This window comes from Amphiura filiformis, chromosome 19 (assembly GCF_039555335.1).
Source record: "Amphiura filiformis chromosome 19, Afil_fr2py, whole genome shotgun sequence".
NCBI lineage: Eukaryota > Metazoa > Echinodermata > Ophiuroidea > Amphilepidida > Amphiuridae > Amphiura > Amphiura filiformis.
The window spans coordinates 32066587-32084746 of NC_092646.1; the positions used below are offsets into that span (position 1 = coordinate 32066587).

Here is an 18160-nt window from a genome sequence, read left to right on the forward strand (position 1 = left end):
GCTTTAGTGCAAAGGTCACCTCGTCTAGGGTAGTCACAAGCATGCATAGCTAGTCTGCAGCAACACGTGGTGGCTGAGGCCCTGGATTGCTTGTGATATTTTCGAATGGTGGTAAATTTTTGTATTCCGTTATTTCACAAAAAACTTGACAATATAGAAACATTTAGTATAAAATCAAGAATTTCGAATGTTTTGCAAACGAGTTTGGGTATACATGTTAGAAATTAATAATACAGGTGCTGAAAATAATAATTTTAGTAAAATGTGAAAATTCGAAGTTAAAAAAAAAAAATTACAAGTGAGGCAGGGAAGTTTTAATTTGCCAAGTCCTGGAAGTATTGAAACCCCAGAACATGTGACTGCGGATATTTTTGAATGGTGGAAAATATTCGTATCTCGCTATTTCATGAAAATTTAGTTTTATTAAGTTTATTACAAATATCAAAAACTAAGAATGTTTGCAAATGAGTTTGGGTATGTTTGGAGCAGAATACAATGTTACTCTGTCGTAAATAGCACACTTTTCAGTACAATATGAAAATTAAAAGTTAAAAATATATGCATAGGGCCTATAGGAGAGGAGAGAGAGCTGGAAGTTTGTTTGCTCTGAAGAGCCCTGCATTCAAGCTAGTTGTTTTGTAGTTTATTGGCGTCCGATATTTTTAATGGGCAGTCAACTTTCATAGGCAAAACTTATGGACACTTGATAATATAAAATACCAAGTAGGCCTATAATAATCATGAACTTTAAATGTTGGTAATGAGTTATAGTTATGTTTTTTTTTTCATTATAAAAATAGTGGTTGAAAGTATAGTCCAAGCACTGAATTGCCGGAGGGCATATAGTATGGTGACCCAAGTCCACTTGGTTATGATGACAGGTGGACCACTATGCCCATGGCAATTGCCATGGCAACTAGCTGTCACAGCTGAAAATAGCTGGAAAAAGCATGCATTGAAAACTTTTAAGGACATGTACATATAATGTGAAGTGCGTGCCCCCCTCCCCGGAAATATCCTTTTTCATAGAGCAAATGATACCTCCATGAGTGAACTATACTAGTAGTTTCTTGTATTTAGGGAGTGTTCATAAATACTTTGGTGGGGGGCTGGAAAATGTTTTTTTCATGTCGAAAATTATTTTAATCCCCCCCCTTAGCTTCGTGAACCCAAAACTTTTTGACCCCCTCTCTTAATGGACCTAAAACTTTTTTGCCCCCTCCTGGCCCCCTCATATTAGGTTCAAAACTATTTTGACCCCCTCATTTTAATGTAGCCTAAAAGACAGGAAACATATTAAGGGATCTAAAATTAGCGTTTATTTCGACAGTATTTTTTGTGGGACATGAGAGCACCTCAGACCTATCGAATTACATTCTGAATACGTAGCATGTCTTTCTGATATGAAATAATTTTCATTTTTTTGAAAATCACAATATAATACAAATTTTATGACAAATTATAAAAAATTGATATTTTTCAAATTTTTGATATATAACAGTCCTCGAAGTAAATTATATAAATCTAATGATATATTCTTAAAATGTATGTAGCAGGGAGGAAAAGCCGACGTCAATTGAAAATTTTGACCTTTCATATTGAAGATATGGATTTTTTCCCAAAAAGACCTATTTTTGTGTGGTGTTTTGGGAAAAAATCCATATCTTCAATAAAAGGTCAAAATTTTCAATTGATCGTCGGCTTTTCATCCCACCTACATAGCCTCTACATACACTTTAAGTATAAATCATCAGATTTATAAAGTTTACTTCAAGTACTGTTAAATATCAAAAATATCAATTTTAATGATTTGCCATAAAATGTGTATTAAATTGCAAAATTATTTGATATCAGAATGACATTCTTCGTATTCAGAATGCAATTCGATATGTCTGATGTGCTCTAATGTCCCAAAATAAATACTGTCCAAACGTTCATACCCCACCCCTTAATGATACTAAAATTTGTATTGATGTGCAATGAAATTGTATGTCCATGTCATTGATATAAAATATGTGAAATTGTGGAATTGTTTTATCATTCTGTAAAAGGCCACATGTCACAGGGGAAGTTGCCCAAAGGTGTCAAAATTCTCCAAAAATGTCCGAAATTTTGCAACATTTTTTAATGTTACGTAAAGTTCCCCAAAAGTGTGTGAGGTTGCTGACCTAGTTGCGCTGCATTGGAAAATTTTTGACAATTTCATAGAATCCGCGCTCACTTTACGCAGCTTGCGCGGGAGTTGAAGCAATTTTGAGTAATTTTGAAAACTTTTGAGCATCTTTTCGGCAACTTTAAGCAATTTTGAGAAAATGTTAAGCAATTTTGTGAAATTTTGAATAACTTTACGCGATTTTGAGAAACTTAAAAAGCAACTTTGTGCAACTTACATAATTTCGAGGAAGTTTTAAGCAAGTTTGTGAAACTTTGAATAACTTTATACTATTTTGACAATTCTGGACCAATTTGGGCAACTTCCCCTGTGACATAGTTTTTGTAAAGTAGCTCATAAGTATGTTTTATGCAACCCATGCAGTATTATATAAAACCATTCATTTATGATTGGAATCAGTGGCGATGGAAGCATTGAAATTTAGGGGGTCAGGGGATGAGTATATTTTGTTGTGGTTTTACTGGAACTTTGGGGGGGGGGGGGCAAAATAAAATTTCAGGGGCACAGCTGAAAAAAAATATTGCAGTTGCAAATACATATACCTGTTTTGTTTTAGAGAGACTCTGTTGGAGCATTTCGTTTGCATGTATTTGAACTTCCAAGTAAGGTTTTATTGGGATGATATGTGCGCGTAATGTGCAAACATTTTGTATTTTACACTATTTTGGCCCATGATGGGGAAGAAATGCCTTTATTGTGACAATGTTCGCACATAGCGCGCAAACGTTTTGTATTTTACACTATTTTGGCCCATGATTGGGGTGAATTTGGGTTGAAAAGGGCTCCTTGCCCCTTTTCTTTTCCTTTGCCCTCCAGGTTTTATCTTTCATTTTTGTCAGGCAGGGGAACTTTTTCTTTCATCTTTGTCATGGGGTTACTTTCCCCCTGGCTATACACTACTGCCGAAATGGTGTGTTTCGCTATTTGATGGGCCAGTTCGTGTGATCGCGAAGTGCAAAATTTTATAATTTTACCCTATTTGGGCCCAAAACACGATGCTTTTCGATGTGGTAAAAAAGTTGCATTATATTATTGAGGGCACCGTGGCTCAGTGGTTACGGCCTTGGACTAATAATCTGAGAGCTTGCTTGACGTGCGTGGGTTCGATTCCCCGTCCCATCACCGTACGTGTCAGTGTGCCCTTGGGCAAGGCGCTTAATTTGCCTCGCTTGCCTCACCCCACCCAGGTGCAACGGGAAGCTGTTAGGGGTAGTCACAGTCGTTGTACTGATGGACCCTGCGCCACTTGTAGGCTGCAAACGTGGTTCCGACATATTCTAATGACGGCGTAATCAATATAAAGCGCTTTGAGGCTGTTTAGGCCTACAGCATAAAGCGCTATATAAATATCTACATTTTTTATTGTTATTTTTTCTCTTACTAGGATTTTTAGGGGGATGTCCTCCATGCAAAAATTAGAGGGTGGAAACGTGTACCCCCAGTTCTTCAAGCTACCTCTGCCTGTGATTGTAAATCATGATTTAGTTGTATAGTGATAATAAATTAATAATCTGTACTTCATGAAACATAGGCCCTATTATTGCAAAAATTGTCAACACTAAAGAACATAGATATTGCACCTTTTTAGTGTAAACAGGCATGCCTGTGTAAAAGAGCAGACCAGAAGGAACTGACACAAACCTCAAAATTAAGTTATAGGCAACAAGATAATTTTTAACACTTCATACTTTATAGGCTATATTTGACTATTGAATGATCAAATACCCTTCTCTGGAATGAACTTTTATTCTGGTTTTACTGGAACATTTGCATGTGTAGCGCGCGAAAAAATTTCAGGCTATTTTATATTTTTTGCTTCGGGACTAATGTTGCTAAAGTTTTTACACCTACCCCCCTCTACATGCCCCAAAACTTTTACCCCCCCCCTGTTCATACACCCAAAACTTTTTTAACCACCCCCTATTCAGAAGTCCTAAAATTTTATGACCCCCTAAACATTTTCCAGCCCCCCGCCAAAGTATTTATGAACACTCCCTTATATCACGTGTATTTCAATAGGACGTCTATTTAGTGGTGTGTTCCCTTAAACCTGCCCTTATTAATAGAGCGCCGCCATATGACCAAACGATTGTCAATTGATTGACTGATTCAGCTAACGACTAACGAGCCCGCTAACGAGTTGAGACTTTTGCACTAAAGCTTCACAATTGTTTACATTTTGTCTTGCAAAATTACAGCCTAACTTTCGCCAACTTCGTGATGCGCTAATCTTTTCTTTTCTTCATTTATACTTCTGGAGGCAGGTAAATTGATAATAAATTAACTAATAATAATTGATCATGGCATGGTTGGGCTGGCTGTTAACATGGTCATCCAGTACGTGAAAATTTGGTAAGCTTATTATAATAATAGTTTTCATTGTTTTACAGCATCATGTTTGATACTTGAGAACTCGATCTAGCTTCGAATTTGCACACGATAGTTACGCATTCGATGCTAGAGTGCTTTATTTTTATTTTTTTGGTCGGAAAGCGGTGCAATTTTTTGTTAATGCTGAAATTTGGAGGAAAGTTATTTTAGCTTAGACTGCGGAACTTAGTCCGAATAATCAGACCCAGAACAAAATATTAATTCCTGTTCTGGGTCTGAACTGTTTCCATATGAAATCTTGATGGCAAATTGGACAATAGAAGCACATGGTTCTACGTGACAACTTTTTACCCTATTCATGTTACGTGAATCACGCTATTGTGGACCATCCTTCTGATACTTGCGTGTTTGGACAAGCGGAACGGTCTTTTGTCTACCTCTCTGTTTGTAAACAAACCAGGAGGTCGAAATCGTCCTCCCGAATATGAAAGTCAGCGTATTAAAATAAATAGTAATTACAGCTTTGGAATATCATGACATACCCAGGCCCGTACGCAGGATTTCATTTGGGGGGGTGCTGATTTTGAAAAAGTGGACCTTTTTCCAAGGGGGGGGGGGCAATTTTGTGAAAAGTGGACCAAATTTGGACCTTTTTGTCCAAAAAAGCGTAAAAAGCCCCATTTTTTTACTTGCTACGCTCGCAAATTCTGAAATTTTGGGACCTTTTGTACATTTTTCCAGATTTGGGGGTGCTCCGCACTTCCCGCACCCCCCCTCTGCGTCACGGGCCTGGACATACCGTCGTTTTATCTTTTCAGTTTCTGTTTCCGTTATCCGTAATAGTTTTTGTAAGTCATTGTTATTCTGAAGTGGTAGTCTCCCAGGTATGACCAATCTTTTATTCTAGCCTTTTGTTAGTTACTGAAAATTTGAAGCTCGTGAATTTCAGTTTTCGTTTTGGTAAGTTATATTGATTTTTTACATAAAACCTCGAGATGTGCGGTTGGGTGCTAATCTAGACAAAAGAAGAGTCTAAATTTTACGGTCCTAAATTCGCGGAAATTGTACGGCTTCAATTGACTTGTGTTTAGTGTATATGCACTTACGCCTAGACGTAAGTGCATCGTAAAAATTGTCTTGCATTGAAATATGTACTAACCATATTGCCAAGTTATAAGCAAAAGTTTTTCATATTGGCGATGAATCGAGCGTCTAAAATAGTCAAATATCTCCCAATGAGGCGCGTACAACCCGGGGCACTCAACTTTGGAAGTGACGTGTGCCTACCGTAAGTAGGGGCCTATCGGGTACAAAGCGTTATTTTAAAAAAGGGGGTCATTGGGTACAAACAAAATAAAAAGGGGGTCATTGGGTACAACATTTTGAAAAAAGGGGGTCATCGAGTATAAGATTTTTAAAAAAGCATCATCGGGTAGAAAATTTTGAAAAAATGGATTTTGAAAATTTCGAGCAAAATTTGACAGTTTCGGTATTCTTTTTTGCATTTTGATGATGCTATTCTAGAAAAAAGGGGGTCATTCATGGGTAGCCGCAACCAAAAAAAGGGGGGGGGGTCATCGGGATGGCTTTAAAAAAGGGGGTCATCGGGTATAGGCGACTTCAAAAGAGGGGGCCTATTGACAGGCACATACCGTCACTTCCAAAGTTGAGTGCCCCCCCGGGGCGTACAAGTGGTGAGTTGGTAATCATGTTTTATATTGAAATGCAATACAAAGGAATTGCATTGGAGCAAAGATAATGTATTCTATTCATTCGTACCAATGGTAAGCTAATCTGATAATTGGTTAGGTCTATATGCAAGGCTCGGGTTTATTTTAAATGTTTATATTTTTACAGAGCTTATTTTCAGTCATGGATCATACTGATAAATTTCGCAAGGGATGGAGAGGGAGGGAGGGAGGGAAATACTTGAGACTGAACAAGTGAGAGTGGGAGGGGTGCGGAAGAAAGAGAGGAGAGGGAGAGACTGAAAGACTAGAAAGAGAAGAACTCGAGAGGAGTGAGTAGGGACCGGGGAGGGAGTGGGGAGACTGATCATGGGGGGGGGGGGGGGGGGCAGGAGGAACAAAATAGGGAGATAGACATTGATGGAAGGGCGACACTGGCCATGCACAAGTGCTTTGGGGCTCGACAGGCTCATAAGCGGACCTTTTGTGATTTTAGGGCTTATTTGCAACGTTTTTACAGAAAAAAGTGGATTTTGTTATTCGGATTGGCATGCATTTTGTGAAATTAATGTAGATCAATTTACCAATGTTAAAGAGAGAGGGCGCTAGGCCATTAAAAACACTGGTGTTAACATAATCTTTTCTCGCGGTTTTATTGACATATAAGCAATCACCTGTATTGAAATAAGCTGATTGGTACTACATCTTCTCTATTCAGAGTTAACAATGAAGTCAGATTACAGTAACTTACTGAATCCCTTGCGTTTTCGTATCTGAACAAAATACTTACGGAAACTGAAAAGATAAAAAGACCCATAGTGTTCACTATTGTGCAGATCACGTGGGGTAGAGCAGTAATGCCACACACACGTTCTAGAGCATTTGTTTTGATGAATATTAGGTAAGCTTAATTGGAGATATTTCCCACGCTGTCAGGTTGTTGACTGTCGATACATGTCGATTGTCGAAAGTATTTTCTTCCGACATGGCGATACACAAAAATCTCTATCGATAACACCACTAAGTACGGCACTATGCGGAACTCAGTCCTCAATGATAGTAGGCGCGTGAAAGTCGATTCCGAGTTTATCGTCCCCCGCCCGCGTCACTTTTTGGACACCAAAAACAACCGCGTCAAATTTTCAAAAATGCCAAAATCATTCATTATTTTCAAAGTATCAGTGTTTTCACCAGTTTGATCAATTGGAAACATATATTTTTGTTTGTAAAACATATAAATTTATAACTTGGAACCATAACCAGGCTCTTTTCTAACTTTTCTAGTCCATACCCATATAAAAGCATGTTTATAAATAACATGTATGAGTGTGGCTTTAAATCAACACACACTTTAGGTCGATAATGAAATCTGATGAAATAATGAAAAATGAAAAAGTCACCTCACCAATCTGGGGAAAAAAAGGGATGATAAACTCGGAATTGACTTTCATGGGCCTTATCTATTGTATTGGTCGTATATGACTATCATTTGAGGACTGAGTTCTTACCATACATCTTCCGAGGTTCAGTTTCAGACAATAGCTTGGGATTATTGGGGCAGAGGTTATCTTTTGAATTCTTTCATGACCACTGAAGCATAGTCAAGCCAAAGGACACTCGGCGTGAATTGAAAGATGATGTCACTCACCCCAAAAGAATGTCAAAGGTCATAAACACCAATTTGGTGTACTTCCGTGCCTCGGAAGCTAATTTTAGCTTATTTTGAACAGTCTAAAATATCAGACACATTTTTGATGCGATCGCCTGTGTTTACTTCTGAATTTCCATTGCTTTACACAGGGTCATGCAGTCATGCTTCAGCGAATCCGACTAGATTTTGAACGCAATGGTAGCTCTATAGCCTTGAATGTGAAGCTATCGGTACCGGTGAGCAAATTCTTGGCTAGACCTCTCAAGCAAGTATCGTGAGTCGTGACCTGGCCTTGAAATAAGAAAAACAATTCTAGGATCGTCATCCTCAGGACACTTGCCTTTGAAATTTCAAGGGTCCTCACCAATTTTCATGGGTCCGACCCCGGACCCTTGCCTTTGAAATTCCTCACTAATTTTCAAGAAAATTGATAACTTGGATTGAAAACTTGATGGGAAACTAAAATGAAAGTGTACCCAGGGAGCTGGACGTATTATGTGAACCAAATTTTCCAGTGGAACAACTAAACTAGGATTTTTTGCTCTTTGCTTGGTTCAATGTTTACGGGTCACGCGGACCCGTACCGTAGGAAATTTACGGGTCTGCGTCTACTTTCACAGGTATTTGACGCAAGGACGCACCTTATTTCAAACGCTGATCGTGACGATTATTCAGTAGAGAGATTGCTACAACGTAGGTATCGGACGGATGTAGATCTATTCAAAACCACTCTCCTGTATCGATGCGAGGTCACATATTTAGCCAGGTTTGATGATTATCCACGTGCCAAATCAATGTAGATACATCGTTGAAAATGCACAAAATTTGTCCATATGTTAAAGACAGTCAAGGATAATGAACATACGAAGGAAAGTCTGATTATTATAAATGTACCTTTTTGGACATAACAAATCATTATAATAAAGGTACAGCGGTCAGTGGTGCATTAAGGGGTTGTTTGGAATGACAGGTGAGTCAGGGGTCAAAAACAACATTTTTACCTTTTTGACCTCAGCACATGTGTATGTATGATCTGCCATACAAAAATTAAAAAACAATACCTCAAAGTATCATTTTTAATGTTTTTTGTCATAATCACGCTTTTCTACAAATTTCATCTGTTTGTACAGGGGGCGTGTCTGTTGCCAGGTAGGCCTACATGACAGCATAGACACACGTTACAACCTTGAATAATAATACAGAATTGTGACGTTATATTCTTCTTAACCTATCTTAGAACTGCCTATTATTTCAATTGTTATACTGTTCTGGTTGGTTTATTGCATATACTGTATAGAAATTATGCAATATGACGTCGAGCATGACAGAGTCATCTTCATTCAAATAAAATTCAGGTACCCGTAAGGTACCACGGAGCAATTCGCACGATAATACAATAAAACAGATGAAAGGTATGAATGGTTGTGGAATCGAATTGCAGACCTGTCCCTCTGTCACCTTAGAACTGCATCTCGTAGGCAATGGTAGGTAATAAACCAGCCGGAACGGTATAACAATTGAAATAACAGCATGTCTTGGTCTCAATTCAAGATGTGCAATTTGGACACACCTACTCGTTGGCTGATTTATACTTCAACAGTTCCTCAAAGCAATATCAGAAAAGCCACTATCTCATTGTTCATTGGCCCGCAGTATGCGCTCGCCCCGGGGCACTCAACTTTAGAATTGATGGGTATATGTGCCTACAAGCGTCGCGAAGTAGGCGCATATCAGTACAAAACGTTGGGTTTTTTTAATAAAAAAAAGGGTCATTATGTACAATCAAAATGAAAAAGGGGACATTGGGTATAATATTTTGAAAACTGAAGGTGCCTGGTCATCGGGTATAGTCGGCTTCAAAAGAGAGGCATATATTGACAGGCACATACCGTCACCTCTAAAGTTGATGCCCCCCCGGGTGCTCGCATTATATTTTGTTCATGGCTCGGCTTTTAAAACTCCCACACATCACAATAAGGCTATTGAAAAGTGTATAGAATAGCTAATGATAGACCGGTCCCTGCGATTAGTCGCGGACCCGAGCGACAATATAGTAAACACATCGAGTTTATAACACAAGTGACAGTAGTCGTGAATTATGGAGGGTTTCATTGAACTTCTACCAGCAAAATATGGAATAATACTAACACAAGACACCAATCGAGATGATGATACCAGCCATAATGGAAGGCTTGTATTTGACCTTCTTATGAATCCAATTTCGTGGCGAGAAGTTAAAAGGTAATGTATATTTCAAGAAATTTGGGTTCAAAATTCCGTATCAGCTCGTATCATCAATTCCGTAAATATGGCGTATAGAGGCACAACTTGACAATAAACTGAACTATTTAAACGTAAAGGACGCACTGGATACACATAAATTTGTGTTTCCTTGCTGGCGGAATAGTTGCAAAACTCTTTTTTGTCAAAAACGTTGGACAATTTATGAATTATGATTGGCAAAATAGCGAAAGGAAATAGACTTTTCCAACCATGTAAAACTACACTGGGTTGTTGACATGGTCGACATACATTAAGGCATACGCATGTTCCTAAAGTAGGAGGTAAGTACTATAATTAATTGTTTAAAGTGCTCAACATACCAGCAAAAATTCATAGGGTCATCAGAGTACAGGGACTTTGTGAAATACTGGGTTCAAAATAAAAGTGCGTCAGCCGATATGCAACATCAAATATAAAAGCCGATTTACATAATTTCCCATGACCTTACAGAAGTGATCGTGCTCAAATATAAAACTATAGAGTTTGGTCCTTGATATGCACCATCAATTGTGTACTTGTGATCAATATTGCTAGGCAAACAATCACAGCAAACATGCCAAAATCCTCCCATTTCTCCTCCATTAACACACATATAAACCCATCCCTTAAAAAATGACATTGCGATTGCACATTTTGGACTCAACATAGCATTAAAACGTACGTGCCACGTTACAATATGCTGATTTCACCTTGTGTCTAGGCCTAGTAGAGAACAAGTGTTTCCCTACGAATTTCTGAGGGGGGCATCCCCCCTCGGACACCCCCTCCCCTGTGTCGCACAACTTTATGGGTACATATAAAGCAATAATCTATACACGAAGTCAAAAGTTGTCCGCGAATGGCTTTAATTGGGCCGTCTTTTCGCAAATTTTAGGCTTTTTCAAACTAAAATTTTACACAATAATAGTGACAAAATGGTCCACCAAATGGCTTCAATTGGGTTTTCATTTTTCAAAAGTTGCTCAATTCTGAGTGGGCCACATCCCCCCCTCATACACCCCCCTTCGTCGCGCAAACGCTCCGGGATGCCCACTTTGCGGCCATTTCTTACATTTTTGAATTTTCAGGAGCATGCCCCCTCCTTTCTCGAAATCCTGGATCCGCCCCTGGGGAGGAGTGACCCCGGGCTGATTGCATGCAACACAAATCTCCAGATGACTGACTATATAGGACATAGCGTCACCACACAAGCGTTGGTTAGGTATGTGGCCCCCGGGATTTGGCCTCACACGATGCATAGGCCTACCTACGTATTTTAAAAGGTACGTAAAAATGTACGGTCTACGTCGGCTATTGGAAAATCGCAATTTCTCTATTGAACGGATCATGTCTGCCTGTTAATGCGTAAGGCGTAATGATGTCATACAGCAAGCACAAACCATAACAAACAGATAAATGGCTATTACTTTCAGGATATTTATCAGATAGATATCAAAGGCCCTTTCACAATTAAATTAATTCGTATTTTGCTGTCTAAGATTTTAAAAGAGGCATTTTAATTATTATTACCTATCATTTCCTTTATTTAGAGGCTTTAAATAACTGTGCATCGGCTATTTGGAGGGCATTGTGAAAAATTAAAAACATTTTGCCTTTGGAACCAAAGCGGGATATTCCAAGGATATACTATATTATAGGATATTCACCCGAAAGTCGCAGGCCAAAGTCACAAATCCAAAGATTGGTGAATAAATATGATTAAAATTTAGGACGTGGCACGTGTCCAGGTCCTTCGATATCCGCCACTAATAGGTTACCTCTTTTTATCAATTTAGACACTCGGTTCTGTTATTTTGCATTAGCAACCCTTTTTACATCTCACCCTGATACACTGGATGAAATTTAAATACAGGTTTACAAGTTTACAAACTGACATTAATTTACCAACTTTTTGCCAGTGAGCATTCTGTCAAAAATCATGGAGGAGAAATGAACAGAACAGATATTAGTTTATTCAGGAGCCTAGCCAGGGAAGACAGAGCAGCAAATTGTGACGTGTCATGTCAAAAGGAGACACTTTTGGGCAGGTTATCAATTTTGAGGTTTTTATACATATCCTGAATATAGAGATATTTTGCTGCACAACGCCGTTTTCCCCAATGAAATCGGACATTCCAAAACGAAGATATTGAGTTCGTAAGTTATGGTATTATTGGAAATTGGAAATTGAGGTATCGGCTTTTGAAAATATTATTGACAATGTTGAGAGTAGGAATCACCTTGAAAAATGTCTCAAAAAATACAAGATGCCAGTTATACTCCGGTTTGAAACTATCAGACAATATTTTTAACATTAATAACATCACAAATTTGCAACAAACCCAAATTGTGAAAAAATCATCCCCGGGCAGATTTTTGGCTATTTCTCCATTTAAGATCCTGCCCAAAAGTGTCTCCTTTTGACATGACACGTCACAATTGTCCCCCACCCCTAATCCCCCCACAACAGGGATAAAGTGTCATGAAAATGCAGGGGCATAGCCAGCTTTCTTGGTCAGGGGGTGCAAAATAAAAATTTTGGGACACAGTCGAAAAAAATTGCAGTTGCATCATACAATACATAGACTGTATATGTCTTCGAGCTTCCCAAAAAAGGCCTTATTGGGATGATGTGCGTGCGCGCGCAGCGTGAAAATTTTTTGTATTTTACACTATTTTGGCCCAGAATTTTGCTAGAAAAGGGGCTCATTGCCCTTTTTCTTTTCCTTTGCCCTCCTGATTTTCTCTTTCATTTTTTGTCAAAGGAGCACTTTTTTCTTTCATTTTTTTTGTCGGGGGGGCTGGCTACGCTACTGTGAAAATGGGACAAAGAATTGACAAATGCAGTGGGGACAAAATTTTTCTTTGCTTCTGCACTTGAAATTCCCCACTAAATTCCTGCCTAAGCCACTCAGTATATGATGATTTCCACAATGATGAAACTTTAATGCTCATTATTTGATTCATAATGTTTATTCAAGTGGTACAGAATTCAATATCTGTGTTTATGCCTAACTGAATACCAAATGAAACCTATGAAGAAAACAAGTAGGTTTTTTGTTTGTATTTTAGGAATTCTCAATTCTGTAAAATATATCCGTCATTTTTTTATTTTGTTGCAGATGGTTATCAATTGTGTGACTTTGTACTTTTGATGTTTATTGTACGATCAAAAGGAGACTTCTAGTAAAATCATCATTATCATAAAATATAGTACCAAGTGCAGGTACATATAAAGTATACTTGCTTTCAAGTCTGAAAGAAAATTATGTGAACTCCATTAATTGCAAGTCTTTGCTATGTGTTTTAAGCTGTATGGAATTAATATTTTGTTTAATTCCTAGTTAGCACGCTTACTTTTCAGAACGTCGCATTAAAAGCCAATAAGACATGTAACACTGATCTCTCACAAAGTTGTTTCGATTAATCAATATTGTTATACCATGTACACGGTAGAGTGAAGAGATCAGATGGTGTTTAACATGTTTAGATGTTTACAGCATGATTCGATATTTCGGGTATTTCTAGCCAGAATTACCTGAGGATTTCAGATAGAAATTCCTTACAAAAATGAGACTCTAAATTGTTCCATAGTTTTGGATATTTCTATGTTTTTCGTATTATATTTTCATCGCCCAATGAGATAGCTTCTGACTGGATTCAGGTTCTGTCCGGGACCTGCCGCAGTTATAATTTTGTTTGTTTCCACCCCGGTTTGTAGCGGTATCTCTTCGTGGTACGCAGCCATTCTGTGAGGGTTTGACAGGGGGGACAGGTAGTATTGACACACGATCCTACAGGATTGTGGATAGTCATCCCCTCGTTGAAAGTTGGACTATCTCATGGGCAGTTTTCATTGTTTATATGTTTGGAATAAACACGCAAGCCAAATTTTATATGTTCCATGAAAACATATCAAAAGTGTGTTTACTTTCCTAATTTGCGGAGTCTTATCCTCGCATTTCTTGATATGCCTAGACTTGGCATAGTTTTACTTCATTTATATGATCAAAATCTCTGGGTCATGCGTCGAATAATAGTTGGCAGAAGCGTTTATAAAAATTATATAAATTATTATGTAATTTGAATTTTGGAATTGACACACAAGGAAAGGGTGTTTATTTCCAATATGGCAAGTTTCATCTCCGCCATTTTTATTACGCCTAGATTTGGCGTATTTTACTAGTTAACATCGTCAGGTGGCAGTCAACGTACCTAATTAGTATAAATTATCGTGATGACTGTTTTTCCTAAAAACTAGAAAAGACAATTGCAAAGACAAGAAATTGCATTGGAGCGGAATTTTATCACAGACTTTTATGATAAAGTTAATTTATAAAAGTCAATATTTTTTCAGACAGAAAAAATTCCCACGGATGACTATAAAGGCGAGACTGTCTTTTAATCATGTCATAAAATAGCCAAGCATTATGCCTACTCAAGTGGGCGGCTGTTTTTGTCCATTCAGGAATACCATTGTTACTATATAACAGAGATGATTTTCATTTTGGACTTTACTAAGTCCAGATTAATTTTAAACTTGAAATTAAATTCACTTTGTGTAACAAGTATGATTTTGAATGTCCAATTTATTATCCATTCCAAAAGGAGCACCCCCTTCCAAGGCTATATGATTAGGATTTGGACTAAGGTTAGGAATTGATATAGGATTAGGGTTTGCCTGTTAAGGGTATGTTAGGGTTAAGGTTTGGATTAGGGTTAGGTTAGGGTTAGGATTAGGATTAGGGTTAGGATTAGGGTTAGGATTAGAATTACGGTTAGTGTTATGGCCCATGTTTAGGGTTTAGGGTTATAGGGTACCGTATGTAGGAGGGGTCTGCAATTACCTTGGATAAAATACAGTTGTTTGTGTGGGTGTGTGTACATCTGTACAGGTACATGTATGGCTATGTGAATATAGGCCTGTGATTCATATGAAGAATGTGCATGGTCTTTTTATAGTACAAGGACAAATTGGCCAATGCCAGAGGCTATATGCATACCAATGTGTGTACATCTACAAATGAGAAATTTTTGGTGGTTTGCTTTTCATTGCAAATTGCAGTCATTTGAAATTATCGCAGTTTTTTTAATTGCAACTTCCTACACACAAAATGGCGTTTAATTTACTCATAACATTACGCGTCTGGTAAAGCCGTGAAATTGTGCCTATTTAGAGGATATCTCATCATTTGTATAATGTACATCATCACTATACTTGTCCATGTTATCAAAGATATGGCTATATGCAGCTGTGAATTTCCAGCCCCCCCTTATGGCCAGGGTACCACGGGGATGGGTGGCTGGGACTTATACCAAAGCTAAAATTAAAAAATGTTAAAACTCCCGGCCAAGTCCCGGACCGACGGGAAACAACACATGGCCGGCCCTACAGGGACAAATTTTGTGTCAATGCCCGTCTGTTATAATAAACTGCCCGGCTATTTTTCCGGGTACTCTGCACTGCAGCCAGGGGTTGGAGTGGGTCAGGGACTCAGGGTTTCAATTGACAAGTGCATTATCAACAGTCTTCATTTTCACGTGCATGAAATCTATAAGCTTAACTACTGAACATACGGGCCTATGCACCCCCCAATCATAATTACTCACATCACTAGTATCACAGGGTCAGGCTTTCAATTGACAAGTGCATTATCAACAGCCTTGCATTTTCACGTGCATGAAATCTATAAGCTTAAATACTGAATATACAGGCATATGTACCCCCCCCTCAGCACACACACACAATCATAATTACTCACATCACTAGTATCACAGGGTCAGGCTTTCAATTGACAAGTGCATTATCAACAGTCTTCATTTTCACGTGCATGAAATCTATAAGCTTAACTACTGAACATACGGGCCTATGCACCCCCACAATCATAATTACTCACATCACTAGTATCACAGGGTCAGGCTTTCAATTGACAAGTGCATTATCAACAGCCTTGCATTTTCACGTGCATGAAATCTATAAGCTTAAATACTGAATATACAGGCCTATGTACCCCCCCCCCTCAGCACACACACACAATCATAATTACTCACATCACTAGTATCACAGGGTCAGGGTTTCTAGTGACAAGTGCATTATCAACAGCATTGCATTTTCACGTGCATGAAATCTATAAGCTTAACATACAGGTCTATACCCCCCACAAACACACAATCATAATTACTCACATCACTAGTATCACAGACATTCAAATTCCATCATGAAATCTATTCGCTTTCACAGTACACTGATTTTCAAGTTCAAACGCTAGCTCTTCAAAGGTGCTGAATTCGACCATCGTGCAAATCGCCAGATATCGTATTCAGGAAATTAACATAAGGGCGCACATCACTGAAAATGATGCCAGTTTTTCTCTATAAAAATGCTAATTAAAATCATTTAAACAATTTTTGATATCTGCCATCTGTGATACACTTGTAGGATTTAATATTACTAATCATTACCAATCCAAATTTATGCAAATTTCTGCTCATTTTAATGCTTACTTTTAGAATCTATGTTTTTTCTTAGAATAAAAATAAATTAAGATTTGTTCCAAGTCTACCATGTTACAATACTGATAATTCAATAAAAAAACTTTTTAGACTGCAACAAGTCTGTCCTAAAACATTGTATTTATTTGGATAATGAATTGGAAATTCAAAATCATATTTGCTACACAAAGTAAAATTATTTGAAGTTTGAAATATATAGTGGACAAAATAAAGTCCAATTTGAAAGAATTGAATGTTATATATACAATGCTAAAAGGATAACCTGAATGGAACCGCACGTGAGTTATAATAACGTGTAAGTTGTGGTCTTCACTATGATTGGCTGGCTTGTTTACAAGACCAGCCATGAAAACCACACTTGATAAAGTTGCACTGCACATTCGGCGTTGATGATACAGCAGCTCTGTACCTGTAGAGCTGGAGTTAGTATATACTAGAATGTGCTTTTAAGTTCAAGCTTGAGCTTTAATATCATGCTAACATGACTTCATTAATTTTGTTTTCATGTTATTGTCCTAACACGAGAGATCCGAAATGGATATTCGTGCCTAAGGACAGGAAGGTCATTTTTTAACAATCATCACACGAAAGACCAGAAATGGATACTCGTGCTGAAATTTGCATAGATCCAAGTTCGGAATCTATGGTTTCTTGTATGCTTTTATATGATATACCATATAGGCCTATATTATATAAGAAAAACGATATAATTCAACTATAGACATTCTTCAACTAAGTAGCATGTTACTAGTATAGGTTGTACTGCTATGAATAAGTAAAGCAGTAAGCCTATAGAGTGTCTGGAATTATTCAATATTACGGCGCAAGATGACATTGTCATGGCGCTGTAGTAATTCGTGAGAGCTTTAGTAAAAGCTAACCGATACATAATTCGACACATCGAATTTATGTTCAAAATCTAAACATGGGTCAGTTTTAGAACCATTCTAGACCTTCGCAGCGCAACTGATGACGGAGTGTAACTCCAGAAACGTGAATTTGTATATAAGCTTGCATACAGCTTGCAAATCACGTCTTGCTAGCTGTATGTTTAGTAGCAACGGATTTAGCTTGTTCCAATTTTGGTAGATAATCATGATATTGGAACAAAGTATAGCTAATTGCCGATATGAGTGGGTTTCGTTTGAGAATATGTTATGCGCAGAGTAGCATAACTTAGTACATTTGCAAGGCTCCAAAGAGCAGGCAAAAGAGACTTCTAGTAAAATCATCATTATCATAAAATATAGTACCAAGTGCAGGTACATATAAAGTATACTTGCTTTCAAGTCTGAAAGAAAATTATGTGAACTCCATTAATTGCAAGTCTTTGCTATGTGTTTTAAGCTGTATGGAATTAATATTTTGTTTAATTCCTAGTTAGCACGCTTACTTTTCAGAACGTCGCATTAAAAGCCAATAAGACATGTAACACTGATCTCTCACAAAGTTGTTTCGATTAATCAATATTGTTATACCATGTACACGGTAGAGTGAAGAGATCAGATGGTGTTTAACATGTTTAGATGTTTACAGCATGAT

At 37.8% G+C, this 18160-nt stretch overlaps 1 protein-coding gene across 1 annotated transcript in view; it reads left to right on the forward strand.

Moving 5' to 3' along the window:
- LOC140140501 (uncharacterized) overlaps positions 1–18160 on the forward strand; it is a 62235-nt gene that overhangs the window by 14285 nt on the left and 29790 nt on the right. The gene's annotated exons all lie outside the window — the stretch shown is intronic.